This window comes from Neophocaena asiaeorientalis, unplaced genomic scaffold (assembly GCF_003031525.2).
Source record: "Neophocaena asiaeorientalis asiaeorientalis breed wild unplaced genomic scaffold, Neophocaena_asiaeorientalis_V1.1 scaffold86, whole genome shotgun sequence".
Lineage (NCBI taxonomy): Eukaryota > Metazoa > Chordata > Mammalia > Artiodactyla > Phocoenidae > Neophocaena > Neophocaena asiaeorientalis.
In genome coordinates, this window is record NW_020175039.1 from 7,102,659 (window position 1) to 7,116,314 (window position 13,656).

Consider the following 13,656-nt stretch of genomic DNA (forward strand, 5'->3'; position numbering starts at 1 on the left):
ATATCTTTAAGGCAGGTTTAAAGTCTCTCCTTTGAATTTTGAACTTCCTGCATGTGTTGATTTGAACCCCTTTCTATTTTCACCAAGGAAAATGGAAAACAACTATGTTCATGAAACCAAGCTGATTCGACTGACCCTACCATTAAAACCAGAAGTAATCATGGATAGTTCCTGGGGCATGTGTATTAAGAGTGTACTGAGTTCCCATACCCACTTCCAGTACAGCTGAGAGATCTAACCAAAACCTTGGTTAAATCATCATCCCTTAGCCTCTTCTACTGCAAACCAAAACCTCCTCTGCTTCAGAGGAAGAAGTGGAAATTTCTTAAACCCTCAGATTTGGGGTCAAAGTCTAAAACTATTCAAAGTCCAGACATTTATTTACACAAAGTCCCTGACTGCTTAATTCATACTTCCAACAAAAGAGCAGGTTGTTACAGTGGGAGACCTTGGAGTTTTCTTCAATTAATCCCTCTCCCTTCCCAACAGCATTCCCACCTACCTTATCACTCCCATCCAGTGACGTATCCAATCCCACATCAAGAACTACTGATTCTATCACCAAAATAAATTTCCAAAATTTATTTCCTTCTCTCAATCTCCCTAGTCTCCACCTAAGTCATCATAGCATTATCTATACTACTAGATTCTGTGCTTTCTACTTTTACATTACTTTTTTTTTTTTTTTAAAGGTCTCTCTGAGTGTCGTCTGGAGAATAGGTTGTGGTTGGAGGCTAATTATGTTTATCACTGTTTGAAGGTTCTTACTGTGATTCTCTCTGCCTAGTGTATCACTGCAACCTCATCCCTCACTGTTCACGTGACTGGCTTCTTCTCAATATGTAGGTCCCTGCATATGTACTAAAGTGCCATCTTCTCAGAGAAGCCTTCCCTGACCACCCTAGATGAAGAGGTACCTGCTATTCTCTGTCCTTGAATTTTGTTTCTTTCTTTCATGATATTTTATGAAGTTAAAATTAATTAATTAATTGTGCCCTCTACTGAATGATAAATTCCAGGAAGACAGAGGCCATGTTTGATTCGTTCACCTCTGACACAGTATCTCAGCACCATAGTGTCTAGTAAGTAGTACCATGTGCTCACTAAATATTTATCAAATGAATAAATGATTCTGGGTGGGAAAGAAAGCATTGAACTATCGGATCTTTCCGGATGTAGAGTGTTTGGTCCCACCATTGAGGGTAGAGTTGGCAAAATTGTTTCTCCTATCTTGAGACTTCCGGGAAAGCTAAGCCTGGTCAAAGATTTGAGCGCCCTTTCAAGTTGCACTCCAGTGCAACCCTAACAGGAGCATATTTCCTCATGCCTAGGGAACTTGCAAGACATTTCTGAGTTCCCATACTCACAGCTCTGAACAGATTCTTCCTGGGAAAATTTAAGTCCAGCACAAGTCAGTAGCTGCTCTGTTATATTTTTCTCTCTTTTACTCTCTTTGAAAAAGTAGTTGTTTTCATTTAAAAAGGAAAAATACAAACAGGAAGATAACATAAAGGTCAAAACTTCAGACCCTGTATTTAATTGCTTGGAGCAAAAAGAAAAGCATTTGACTATACCAGCAGTGAGCTCTTGTGTGTGTGGGGGTGGGGGCGGAGGGTGTGATGCCCCACCTCTCAGTTCTCCCTGACAGCCACTTTCAATAAATTCATGTGGCCTCAATCAAAGATGCTGTAGACCATTTTCTTTCTCACTCACTGTGTAACTAGGGATCAGATAATTTAGGAGATTCCTTTTGAAGAAACATCTGGAACCCTGGAACTGGCCCATTAAGTTCTCACTCATTCCCTCTCTCTCTCTCTCTCATCCTCATCTTCCTTTGAAGAGGCTGTTCTGGCTTGAAGCTTTCTAACCCAGAATTTTTGGCTCTGAGACATTTCGCTCAGTTCTCTGGAGTCACTTACAAATAAACCCACTAGGCAAAATCTCATTGCTGGGAACCCATGGTGGCTTCAGTCATCTGTTTATGGGGATCTGGTATCCTTAGGGAAGAAACTGGCTCAAAGGAAAACTTGCGTGGGGCCGAACGTGACTTGAGAGTGGAATGGTCTCAGGTAAGACTTCTACAGTCATATGTTGTATGTATCGTATCAGCTTCTCAGGAACTCACAGGATTCTAAAGGAATCCTAGAAAGGAGGTGGGAAAGAATGTCATGATATTTTTCCACTGATGTGAAAGCAATATTCTTGGGAAAGAAAAGAATGGCTCTGAATTCATACAAAAAGGCAACGGGTAGGACTAGAAGCATAGACCACACTTCACGGTGCTCACTTTATGTTGTTCACGATCTCACCCTAAGCTTGGGTCCTAAAGCCAATCAGCCATGGCAGGGGTGATGAGCTCTGTCTCTCCACCTGAGCCCAGGATCCTTGCTGGCAAGAATACTGAGGTTCCACTGGGTCTCCAGAAAATCGTGTTCCAGCACTGGGCAAGAAACACAGTGTGGCAGGTTTGCATGAATGTCCCCAGTCATCACCCTGCCCTATACCTAGGCCCCTTCTCATGAAACTGAAAAATTCTCCCACAGCGGGTGGTGCAAAATCCCTACTGCTGAGGTCAGCCATGTGGATTGCTTGGCTAACAGCAGTGATGCTGTGCCAATCACAAGCCTAGGCTTCAAGAGGCCACGCATGTTTTCGTTTGCTTTCTCGTGCCTCCGCCATGACCCCGAGAAAGACAAAGACGCACTTGAGCTAGCCCACTAATCCTGGGAAGAGGATGAGAAACGTGTGAAACCAAACTGACTCAGCCAGGCTCTGCCTGGTCAGCCAAACTCCAGCCACCTCCCAGACGTAGGAGCAAGCCCAGCCTACATCAGCTGAACTCCACAGATGTGTGAGAAATAAATGTTTATTGTTCCACGCCACTGCGAATTTGCGGTTGTTTGCTCCATATCAAAAGTTAACTGATCACAGAGCTAAAAATTAAAGCTCATGAGAAGCTCTATATTTGAATAACAATACCTCATAGTCATAGAGCATTCCTAGGTTTTCTAAATAGTTAATACAGTATATCTTATTGGGCTTTCTTGATAGCCCTGTGAAGTGGGTAAGAAAGGACTTATTATTTCCATTTTATAGCTGAGGATACTAAGGTGCAAAAAAGTAAAATTAGTTTGGCCCAAGTGACATAGATAAAGGAGTAGAAGCCACAGCTTCCTCATCGTTATCTCATCATTCCCCTTCCCACTTGTACGTAAGGGAAAAAGATGAACGTACACGTAACCGGCTGGCATCATATAATCGGAAGAGTATGCTGAAAGGAAATTTGGGTGAAAAAAATTGACTGCTTGTTTAATGGAATGGATTCCTCTGGCAAAAAAGTCCTGGGACAAGTGGGTCACGAGTAACATTTCTAAAAGAATAGAATTATGGCACAGAAGGGGGCAGAAGAGACAAAAGTCTCTGAGTTCAGGAAGGTTGTATAGCCAGTATATATATATAGTCTCTTGGTGTTGGCAATATGCCGGGAACCCTGCTAGAAATCTGACATGCACTATCTCATTAACCTTCACAGTAACACCAAGAAGATTGTAACATAACACAATGTAACATAATATGATACAATCTCCAGAAATTAAGCAATAAAACAGCATGCCAAAACTCACACAGCAAGTGGCAGTGGGTTGAAGCCCAAGTCTGTCTGCCTCCTGCATTGGATCCTCTGTCTCTGGTTGAGAGTGAGAGAAGCGGGAAAAAAGCCAACCCAAATAAGCCGAGAAGAGGAAGGAAGTAAGAGAGCTGGAGTGGAAGAGTGGCTGGAGGCTGGAAAAGCTTTCTGAAGATAATGAACTGCAAAGGAAACCTACTTTCTGCCCACGTGTTGACTCCTGATTACATCGTTAGAAACTCAGTGGCTCATAGGACCCCCTTCCAAGTCAGTTGAACCTGTATGTACCACACAGCCCTCTCCAAAGAGTAAAAAGCCCATCGTTGAGCAGCATCCCCTTTCTCTCTCCTCTTTGTCCCTCTCAGCCTGCTGCAGCACTTGAGTGGCTTTTCTTCCGTGGTGCTGTTATAACTCGAGACTACGTGGTATAATGGAAAAAGCAGTTTGAGCAATTTAACATTCCTGGGTTCAAAACCTAGCTGGATTTAGTAGCTGTGTGTCCTTGAGTGGGTGACTTAAATTCTCTGAGCCTCAGGAATAATAATAGTGTCTGCCTCATAGGAGCCTAGGGGAACTCAAAGAGATTCCCCATGTTTATGCTGTACACTTTAGAAGGATGCCCCTATGTGTAGCTCACACTTAAAGTGCAGGGAGTTATGCCCTAATTTCTTGATCCTGGGGAGAGTATCTGCATAAATTATTTGAAGTTTTATGCATGGGAAATTTGTCTATTCTCCCCATTTCTTTATTTATTCAATCATTTATTTACAGTATAGATTCATGGATGTTTATCTTATGCTTTGGTTTATAATCTGATACTACTTTATTTATTTTATGCTCAAATTGTTCCAGCTTTGGATGTTGAGAGTTTTTCAGTTGACCTTTGTGTCCCTTTCGTAAACCCCCATTTATTTGGGGATTTGGGTTTTTTTTTAATTGAGGCTTTATTAGAGGGCATTATAAGATGCTCTAGACTCTTCTTGTATACTGCTTGCCCCTAGCTCTGGAAGTAGCCATTCCTCCAAGGACTCCTGGTTCTACTTATTAGAAATCAAAATCTGGGTGTTGGGTATGCTCATTGCTACTTGAATGTCATTGCTTCTAGGTCGACACTCTCGGTGGACAGAGCTAGGAAGTGCATATTTGTGTACTAACGTGTGCTTACACACATATCTATAATTACAAATATGTATAAAGCTAAACATAAGTTCATACTGATGGCACCATCTCTCACCCAGTACCACATCGTTTGTTCAAATCTTCCCTGTTACTTATCTGTAAACTCTCACTGCAATAGTGAGAAACCTGACTCTTGCCGTCCTCCATCCATTTATTTATTTGTTTAATCTCAGTACATGAATTATCTGAAAATAAAGACATTTTATTCTTTCCAATTTGGGTGTCTTTCATCTCTTTTTCTTGCTTTTTAATATTTCGTTAGAATAAATTATTTTTTAAGATAAGTACAAGATGCACAAGTTTTGTTATAATGTGTGACTTAATAAAACACTTACAAGAAGCCAGGCCATTTAAATTTGTATCTGGAATCCAATCATTACTGAAATTTCAAGTAAAGTGCCCAGGAGTTAGAGCTTTACAGACCCATTTATGTGCCAGATTTATCAACTCGAGCTTGTAATACAGTGGTAAACACCATCAGATCCCAGGACCCTGGATCAGCGAACATATAAGCTCCAAAAGGAAGCATTTCCCAATTTCATTGTGTCCATTCTCATTTTCTTTGCTTTCTTTCTCCCTCTTTTCATGGATCTCCATCTGTCTCCTTTCCCCTCACTCTCCATCTCTCCACTCCTTCCACTTTTTCCTTTTTTGCTTCTTTTCCCTTTTCTCCTGTTTTCTCTGCTTCTCTGTCGTTCTTTCCCAGATGACCACTTTCCCTAATCTCTCCACTTCCCAACTCTTGCTCATACCTCAGCTTGCAGATGTGTCACGTCATTCCTCTTTCCACTGCTGATTCCCTTCCTTTTTAATGTCACACCCAAGGGTCTGTCCAATTTTTGCTGTCCTAACCAACTCTCTGTTGCTCTCTCCCAACCTAGTCTTCTCAACTTCTGGGCAGGCTGGGATAAAATATTCTTATCCTGCTGCAAAGTCTTCCACAGGCTTAAGTCCCACTGATGTGAACCCAATCAACCTAAAATTTCTTCCCCTCATTCTCTTAAATCTCACCATTTTAACCATAGAAGGAAGTGATTCTCAAGTCTTGGAGAGCATAAGAGGATCCATTATGTCTTGGTAGAGCTTAGGAATCTACTTATCTAACAAGTCTGTCCCAGGTAAGTTTGATACAGATGGAATGCAGACCCCATGTAGAGAATCACTGCTATGAGAAAGGGTGGGGGAAGGGAGGAGTGTGCTCTTTTCAATATGCTGCAAAATGAGTTCCAAGGTCTGGCATCTAGTCCCAGATCCATTCCATTAGCAGATGACCCAGCTTACTTAATCATGCCTCATATCCTCATAGATAATGGGGCTAATACCATCTACCTTACATGTTTCATGGAGTTATGAGACATCAATGAGTTAATTACTCTGAAAGCCTTTTGAAAAACATAAACTGTTCAACACATGCCATAGTAATATAAAAATCTCAAAGCACACAATAACTTCAGAGCTTCCTTCATTACTTGAAAAAGCTTTTGAAGCTACTATAAATTCTGAAGGAAGTCAAAATGGCATTGCATGCCTCTTAATATTGGGTATAGGCTATATTAATCTTTCTCAAACTAATCATATACAAATCACCATCTTATGAAAGGCAGATTTGACTCAGAGATATGGGCTGGGTCCTGAGACTTTGCAGTTCTAACAAGCTCCAAGGTGAGCCTGATGCTGTGGGCTGATGAACTACACTTTGAACAGTGAAAGGGTTTATGCTCTAACTAGAGAAGGCTGGAACAGGTTGCCAAAAAGATGGTGTAATTCAATTTGGCTCTTGAGAGAAGGAGGAGGGGAAGAAAAGAGTAAGAGCTCAGGCTCTCTCCAGAGTCCCATTCTTGAGGCACTGGTGTCAGAGAAAGAACAGCCTTTCCTTAGACCAGGCTCCCCAGGGAACTTGGTGCAGGAGGAAAAGGTAAGGGGCTCTGCTTCCCTGCCTTCCTGAGGAGGAGCTAATGTCAACAGACAGGGTACAGAGGTGACAGAGCTGTGAAGTCCCCAGAGAACACAGCACTGAAAGCCCACAGGATTTAGTTCTTAGAGAAACCTTTGTAGTGACCCAGCTGTGCAAAAGCAGCTCAAATGTAGCAGATCTGTCCTAGTTGACAGGAGATCATCCTTTACTAAATCCACAGAAAGAGGCTATAGACCTTGTTGTGCACTCAAGTGAGATGTCCATAAAAGCAAGCATGAGGTCTTTACATCAGAAAGAAATACAAACATCTATGCTGGCTCTTTAATTTTTTACCCCGCTGTCTATATCAGGTCCACTCTCTACTCTTCCCTACCCTGCATATTCCCTGGGATGCTAAGCTTTACGGAACTGTCTTATTGGGTTCCCTTGTCTTCTGGCTCTGGTTGGGTTCTACCAATGGGAGGCTCCAACAGGAGATCACAGGAGGGAGGAGAGAGGTCGGGGTATTTATTTCCTGGGCACCGCCCTGCTGAGCTATGGGTTGGCAGTGACTGCCCTCTCTATTGAAGGCCACAGCTCCTGCCAGGTTCTTCTCTACTACAGCCATGGCTGTCATCTCTGGGTTCTGGAAATCACTGCTCTCCCTGAGCCCCTTCAGACCTTGGTATGTTAATAGCACCCCACCATTCCCAGACCTGGGTTGATTCACCATCTCTGGTAGATTTCCCGTAAACCTCCCAAAATCTTATAAATAGTGCCTTTATTTAAACTCTCCTTTTTACTCTGTGTGTTTCATTTCCAGACCTATTCTGGTACAATATCCACAACCAGAACAATCTCACAATATGGTGACCGGGAAGTTCCCTGTATTTAAATGGCTCTCATGGAGGTAGGAATACCAGAGAGAGGAAAAAATCGAGGCTATCAGTGTTAGCGTAGAGAGAGTGAAATGGGGAGAAGAAGCTGAGGCTTGGGAGAGCTTCAGGATTAATGAGAGGAAGCAAGATGGTGCAGTGACCTATGAATGCACCATTAAGAATTTAAGCCCTTTTTTCTTCTGCTGTTTTCACATTTGCTATCCCCCCATTTCCTATGTTCATCTTTAGCGAACTGAATTAGGCTCTCTTGAAGGCTGAGCGAATCAGCCTCCTGGTTTCTTTGTCCTTCACATCAGAAGCCCAAGCTCTGGGCCAGAGCTCCCTAGGTTCAAGCCCATATTCACATGAGTTGGAAGAAGGATCAGGTGTATAAGTGAATGGGATGCTCTTTGGAAGCCGTGGATGCAAAAGATGGCTGGAGGCGACTGGACACTCAGAGGGCCCCAGATACAATAATTGGGATCTTGAACTTCTGTGCTTAACTGCCTGAGTTTTAATTCTAGTTCTGCTGCTTCTTGCTGTTTGACCTTCAGCTCCTTACTTCACCTTTTTGAACATTGGCAACCACATCTGTGAAAAGCTGTTAATAATTTAACCTAGATCCCACACTGGGAATTAAACGATATAATCCACGCACAGAACTTGCTGCAGCGCCTGGCACCTAGCACACACTCAGTAGACTTCAGCTTGTACTCATGTTATTATCACACTGTCATTATCATCAACGTCATTATTAACATTACAATCATTGAAATGATATAGATGAAGATAGAAGAGCTTCCCGTAAATCCCACCTAAATTCCACAATCCCATTTACCCATTTTGTCAAAATTGGAAGGTTTTTGTTTTCATTTTATTCTGCCCCTGAGTCTCCAAGGCAATGTAGTCATGACCTGTTCTGTGCCTCGGTTTCCTCAAGTTTCTGCAGAAGTTTAGGACTAGAGTGGAAAGATGGCAGATAGGGGCCTTGAGTTGCCTGAGAAGGGTTTCCCAAGGACACAACAAGGGCAGCAAAGGAGGAAGAAGCACACAGGTATGGAAGGAAAGGTATAGAAGAAAACATTTTTTAAGTTGGTGACAGGGTATGTACCCTCTTCTTTCTAGGAGCGAAACCATATATTTTTCTCTTATTAAGGCATTCCATGTATATCTGCAATAGTTCCCTTACTTTATGAGTCTTTACACCAAAGAAGTTGGGCCCAGGCCTTGGACTCTTCAAATTTTAGCCCCCACCCTAAGGTCAAGACACCAGGGTGAGTAAGTGAAAGAAATTCCCAGCAGAGAACTTTTCTTTGGGGTGAGAATTCTTCTCATAGGCTGAGCCAGCTGCCCTGCTTAGCCCCGGATTCATCTTGGCTCACCCTCTAGTCTGTACATCTGCACATCCATACATCTGGGAAGCTCAGAAAAGAACTCAAGTGGGACAAGATGCCAGGAGACACCAGAAGAATCTAGACTTCTGGTGGCCTTTTCTTGCCTCTCCCAGTCTAATGGAAATGCTTGCCTCCCTCAGTGGCAATGGAGGAGTGGCAATGGAGATAAATGGGCTGCATAATGAAATCTTTAGGTTTTTTTTTTTGTATGTACATAAACAGTTCATACTCGACTCTACACCTCAGTCCCTTTAGGAATGGAAGAATATCTAAACTCAGAGATCTCTTCCTTTTTATTGAACCATAGAAACTCAATTTTGACAATAATATAGTTGACCACAAGGAAACAACAGTATTTGGTGTGTTTCTACCAAACACCAATATTATGTTTCAGGTAAGAAGCAAAGTTTCATTTATGGAAAAGCGACGTATCCAAGTGAAAACTCATTGATCTATTCCAGGCAAATTTGGGGGGTTGGGAGGGGGTTACCAAGATTGTTCAATGGAAGCCTTCATTTCCCACAGATACAACAATGACAACTAACAAACAAGCACCAAGAAATCCTGTGAACAGACCTAAGCAATGTTTTGAAAATTATTGAGTTGAAGCGATTGCCTCCTAGCTCCACAGACTAAAGAGCCCGGTTGATACCAGCTAATGACTCTCAATCCTGCAGACCAGGACAGAATCTCAGATCACGGCATAACTAATCTGTTCAGCATGACGCTCAGTGTCCCACTGCTCCTTGTCACTTCCTTTTTAAAATATAAGTAAATAAAATATGGTAACTGACATCAAATGCCTAGAGTTAGAATTTCCTCATTCTGGCTTTGACAGATTTCCAGTATTTATCCCAAAAGGTAACATTGATTAGGTAAGATGGAGAGGACTTGAATTCTAAAAATAGTTTCCAACGGTTTTTGTGAAAACAGCTCAAGTCTTTCTTAGCTACAATTCAATATGAGACCAAAACATGACTTGGCTGCTAGAAAGGAAATCCAGTCGCAGGCAGTACTAATAAAAGCGTAATTGTATGTTGGAGGGAAGTGATAGGTTTAGCACTGCCTAGTTCCATCTAGTGTTAAGTCAGAGGTGCCTCATTTGGGTGTGTGTGTGGGGGTGCGGAGAAAGGCATTGACAAGCCTGAACATATCTGTAGAGGATGGCTAGTCGCGTAATGATAGCAAAAGAAAGAAATTGAAGAACACAGGAATGTTTAACAGAAAGCCTGATGGTATCTTCAAACATTGTAAGGGCAAAAATAATTAGGTTGTAATAATGATAACTATATCTACCAAGAATAAGACCTTCTGCCTCATGGGACATGAGTTCCTGTCACTGGTAAGTACTTAACAGATATGAGCTCCTCAAATGTAACACATTTCCTTTATTTTCTACATTATATTATATAACAACAGCAACAGCAAGAGCTGATGCTACATCCCAGGCACTCTTTAAGTAGTAACCCGTTTAATTCCCATGACATCCTGTAATCTCCCTGTTTTTAAAATTTTTATACTTTAAATTGGAGTATAGTTGATTAACAATGTTGTGTTAGTTTCAGATGTACAGCAAGTGAGTCCCAGAGAGGTTAATAACTTGTCTAAGTTCCATGCCAAGTCAGGGGAGGAGCTGAGTATAGCTCCTTATATCTATTCCCTTACATCTGCTCTTGGGAAATTATTTTAAGAGATAACTTTATTCTCTCTAATTTTCTGAGGAAAAACTAAAGCTAAAGTAGCATGTTCTCAGACAAAATGACTACTAAAGTATGAAGATCCCTGATAGACTGGTTAGTTTGGAGAAGATATAATCAAATATAGAGAAAGAAATCAACCCAGAGACATTCCTAACGTCACTCAGCTAGTTAATTTTTGAGCCAGGATTAGAACCAAAATTTTAAAATTCCCAGTGCAGTGCTCTTACACTGCTTCAGGCTGAGTCCCGTGGAGAAGACATGATGCAGAGGATCCCTATAAAAGCAGAGGGGACCAGCCAATGGGCCTGACCTTGCCCTTCCATCAGGCCAACATCTGGGCATCCAGAGGGAGACAGTGTATTAGAAAACACGGCAGCTTTATGGTATATAACACACACTGCTACCCAGTGGGAGAGACACAGACCCAATAGACAGGAACTCCAAATGCTTCATTTGTACTCCACTGGGCTTCAGTACATGCTTTGTGGGCTGCAAGGGGATGAAGGTACAGTAAGGAGGGTTGGTGTAATCTAGATATAGACAGAAGAAGGACAGAGGCATGGAGAGGAACAAATACGAATTCTGAGCAAATTACATCCCCATGTGACAATTTACTTCCAAAGCCCAACATCTTTCTGGCAACACCCCAGTATCATTTGTATGTTCCAGAGACTTAATTAGTTTGTGCAAGGTAAAGGGTGATCCCGGACTCACCTAGAGTGGAATGAAAAATCTTCCCACGCTGTCCACCTACCATCACCTGAAGTGACATAGATTGTTGTGCCTGTCCGGCATCTCCTCCCCTGGGAACAGCCTTTTTTCCCTTAGATGAGCCATCATGTGGTTTGGAAGAGGCTGCCCTTAACCCTTGGTTCTAGGGTTGGAAACCTTGATGAGACTGGCCTAATAAAAAGGCCCTATTCCACTGACTACTGTGATTACCTCACAGGAGGCACCACAAGCCAGTGTGCCGCTGAGAGCTCCTCCCACCGCTAGGACTTTGGCTGGACCTCTTGGAAAAGAGGCATTCTCTCAGTGCTTAGGGTTTTTGAAGCTATCAGGTGATGCTGCTGGAAGGCACTTTGCCTTCACTTGAATAAAGTCTGCCTGAGAATGGAGCCAAAACACAGGAAAGCAAAACAAAGAGAAAGAATGTTGAAAATCCACAGTTGTGTGCCCAAAACAAGTTGCTCCTGGACTTTCCAGTTTCAGTGGCTATTAAATATCCTGTTAGGCTTAAACTAGCTTGAGTTGGGTATCTATCACTTGCAATCCAATGAATCCTGAACATTTCAGTTTTCCCCCATTAAATCCTGAGGTGAGGGATTGGGAGCTAGGGGTAGGAACGGGTCAGAGCATGGAAGCGTTCCCAGGATAGCCCTAGCTGCCTCTAATCCTTCTTAATCCTCACCATCAAATGGTTCAAAGCCTCCATTTTCCCAATAATATCAGGGCTTGAGAAAGTCTTCTAAGTCATCCTTCTGACTTTATGTGAGTTTGTAACTAAACCTACTCAAACAGATGAGTCTCTTTGCTCTCTCTTTCAATTAAAACACCTCCAAAAGGAATATTTCTAATATCACCAGAACTGGATGCTATGAAGTGTGTTTTGAATTTGGCGATTATGTGTCAACCCTGTAGCCAAGGAGCTTATGAAGAGAAAAATAATAAAAGTTTTAAGACATTATGCAAAATAGACAGAATTCGTCTAAATTTTCACATATGATGTTGGGTCTGGCAGGGCGTGAGCTTGAGAAAGTCAGATGGAACATTTTCTTGTTTGGTGTTAACTTGGGAAAAGTTTTGAACTATGTCTTAAAGGAAGGGAGGGTCACTGTGACAAATGGGAGGGTGGAGGCAAGTGGGGGGAAGTTTGCAGACATCAGGCTAAATCATGTGCATTTTCTGAACTAGAGGCTCTGTGATCTAGGTGTTTTCACCACCAACCGCTAACTCTCATAATTCCAAGTTTTCTATTCCCCTCAGCAGGGAAGAAACATAATGCAAACTGGACTCAAGATTGATATCAACACACTCAAGGATGTTGATTAAAAAAATAAATAAAATTAATAGCCTCTGAGAAAACATTCTCAGGGAAGGAACCAGCAGGGTGGCCAGTTGACATTAACCAAGTCATCTGAGAAGTCTCTGCTGACTCTTTGTCCTAACAGCTTTGGGGTTTTCCTGGAGCCCCTCAGAACATGTGTGGGGAGAGAAGGGTGTGTTAGATTTCATTTTGTTTCCTTAATTAAAACAAATTCTAACCTCAAAAGAACACAGGGTACACCCTCAGTGGTTCAGACACGATGAACTTGGATGACTTGAATGTCTTTTTCCATGAGCAGATGTCAATCTGAGCTCTACCTCCTTGAAAAGGAAGAGTCCAGGAGGTTGTGTAGTGACCCATGGTTAGCAAGTGACCCCTACGAAGGACTTTGACTTCAGTCAGAGCAGCAGCTGACATCCTGCTTTGTAAAGAGGGTGGATGACCCAGTGAGCCAAGCACAATGGCTTTCCTCTCTTTGCAGAGTATTGTATGCCCACTGAAACTACTTGGTCCCCACACTGCCCACCAAGAAGAAAAGCAACTGTATCTGCATCAGGAAGAAATAACCCAAACCACAACCAGACTCCCTGGGCCACTTCCCTGTACAGTGATAAACAACTGGTCAACACAGAAAATTCCTCTTGATTCCAGAGATATCTTACTCACCTACTATGTGTGCACTGCTCTAGAGCCTAGAGATTTTAAGGCAAATGTTTATAAATGAAACCCAGTTAACTGGTCAGTTAGTCTCAACCAAATTTCCAATTGAATATGTTAAATATTCCATTATTTAACTAAATTCTTCAGTTTATACCCAAATTTTGGCATTAGTTATGTTAGTGATAACTCATTTTACTGCCACCCCATCTCATCATACTTTCCACCCATGTTAACGACCATACATAATTCAAGCTGGATTGATATGGTATAATTGTGCTA

At 42.1% G+C, this 13,656-nt stretch overlaps 1 long non-coding RNA gene across 1 annotated transcript in view; it reads right to left on the reverse strand.

The window, feature by feature from the left end:
* The window catches only part of LOC112411882 (uncharacterized), a 47,409-nt gene extending 35,820 nt beyond the window's left edge, over window positions 1-11,589 (reverse strand). Inside the window, exon 1 of the long non-coding RNA XR_003005696.1 lies at window positions 11,385-11,589. This is a non-coding gene — a long non-coding RNA (uncharacterized LOC112411882). The remainder of the gene's footprint in view (window positions 1-11,384) is intronic.
* Window positions 11,590-13,656: the final 2,067 nt, after the last annotated feature.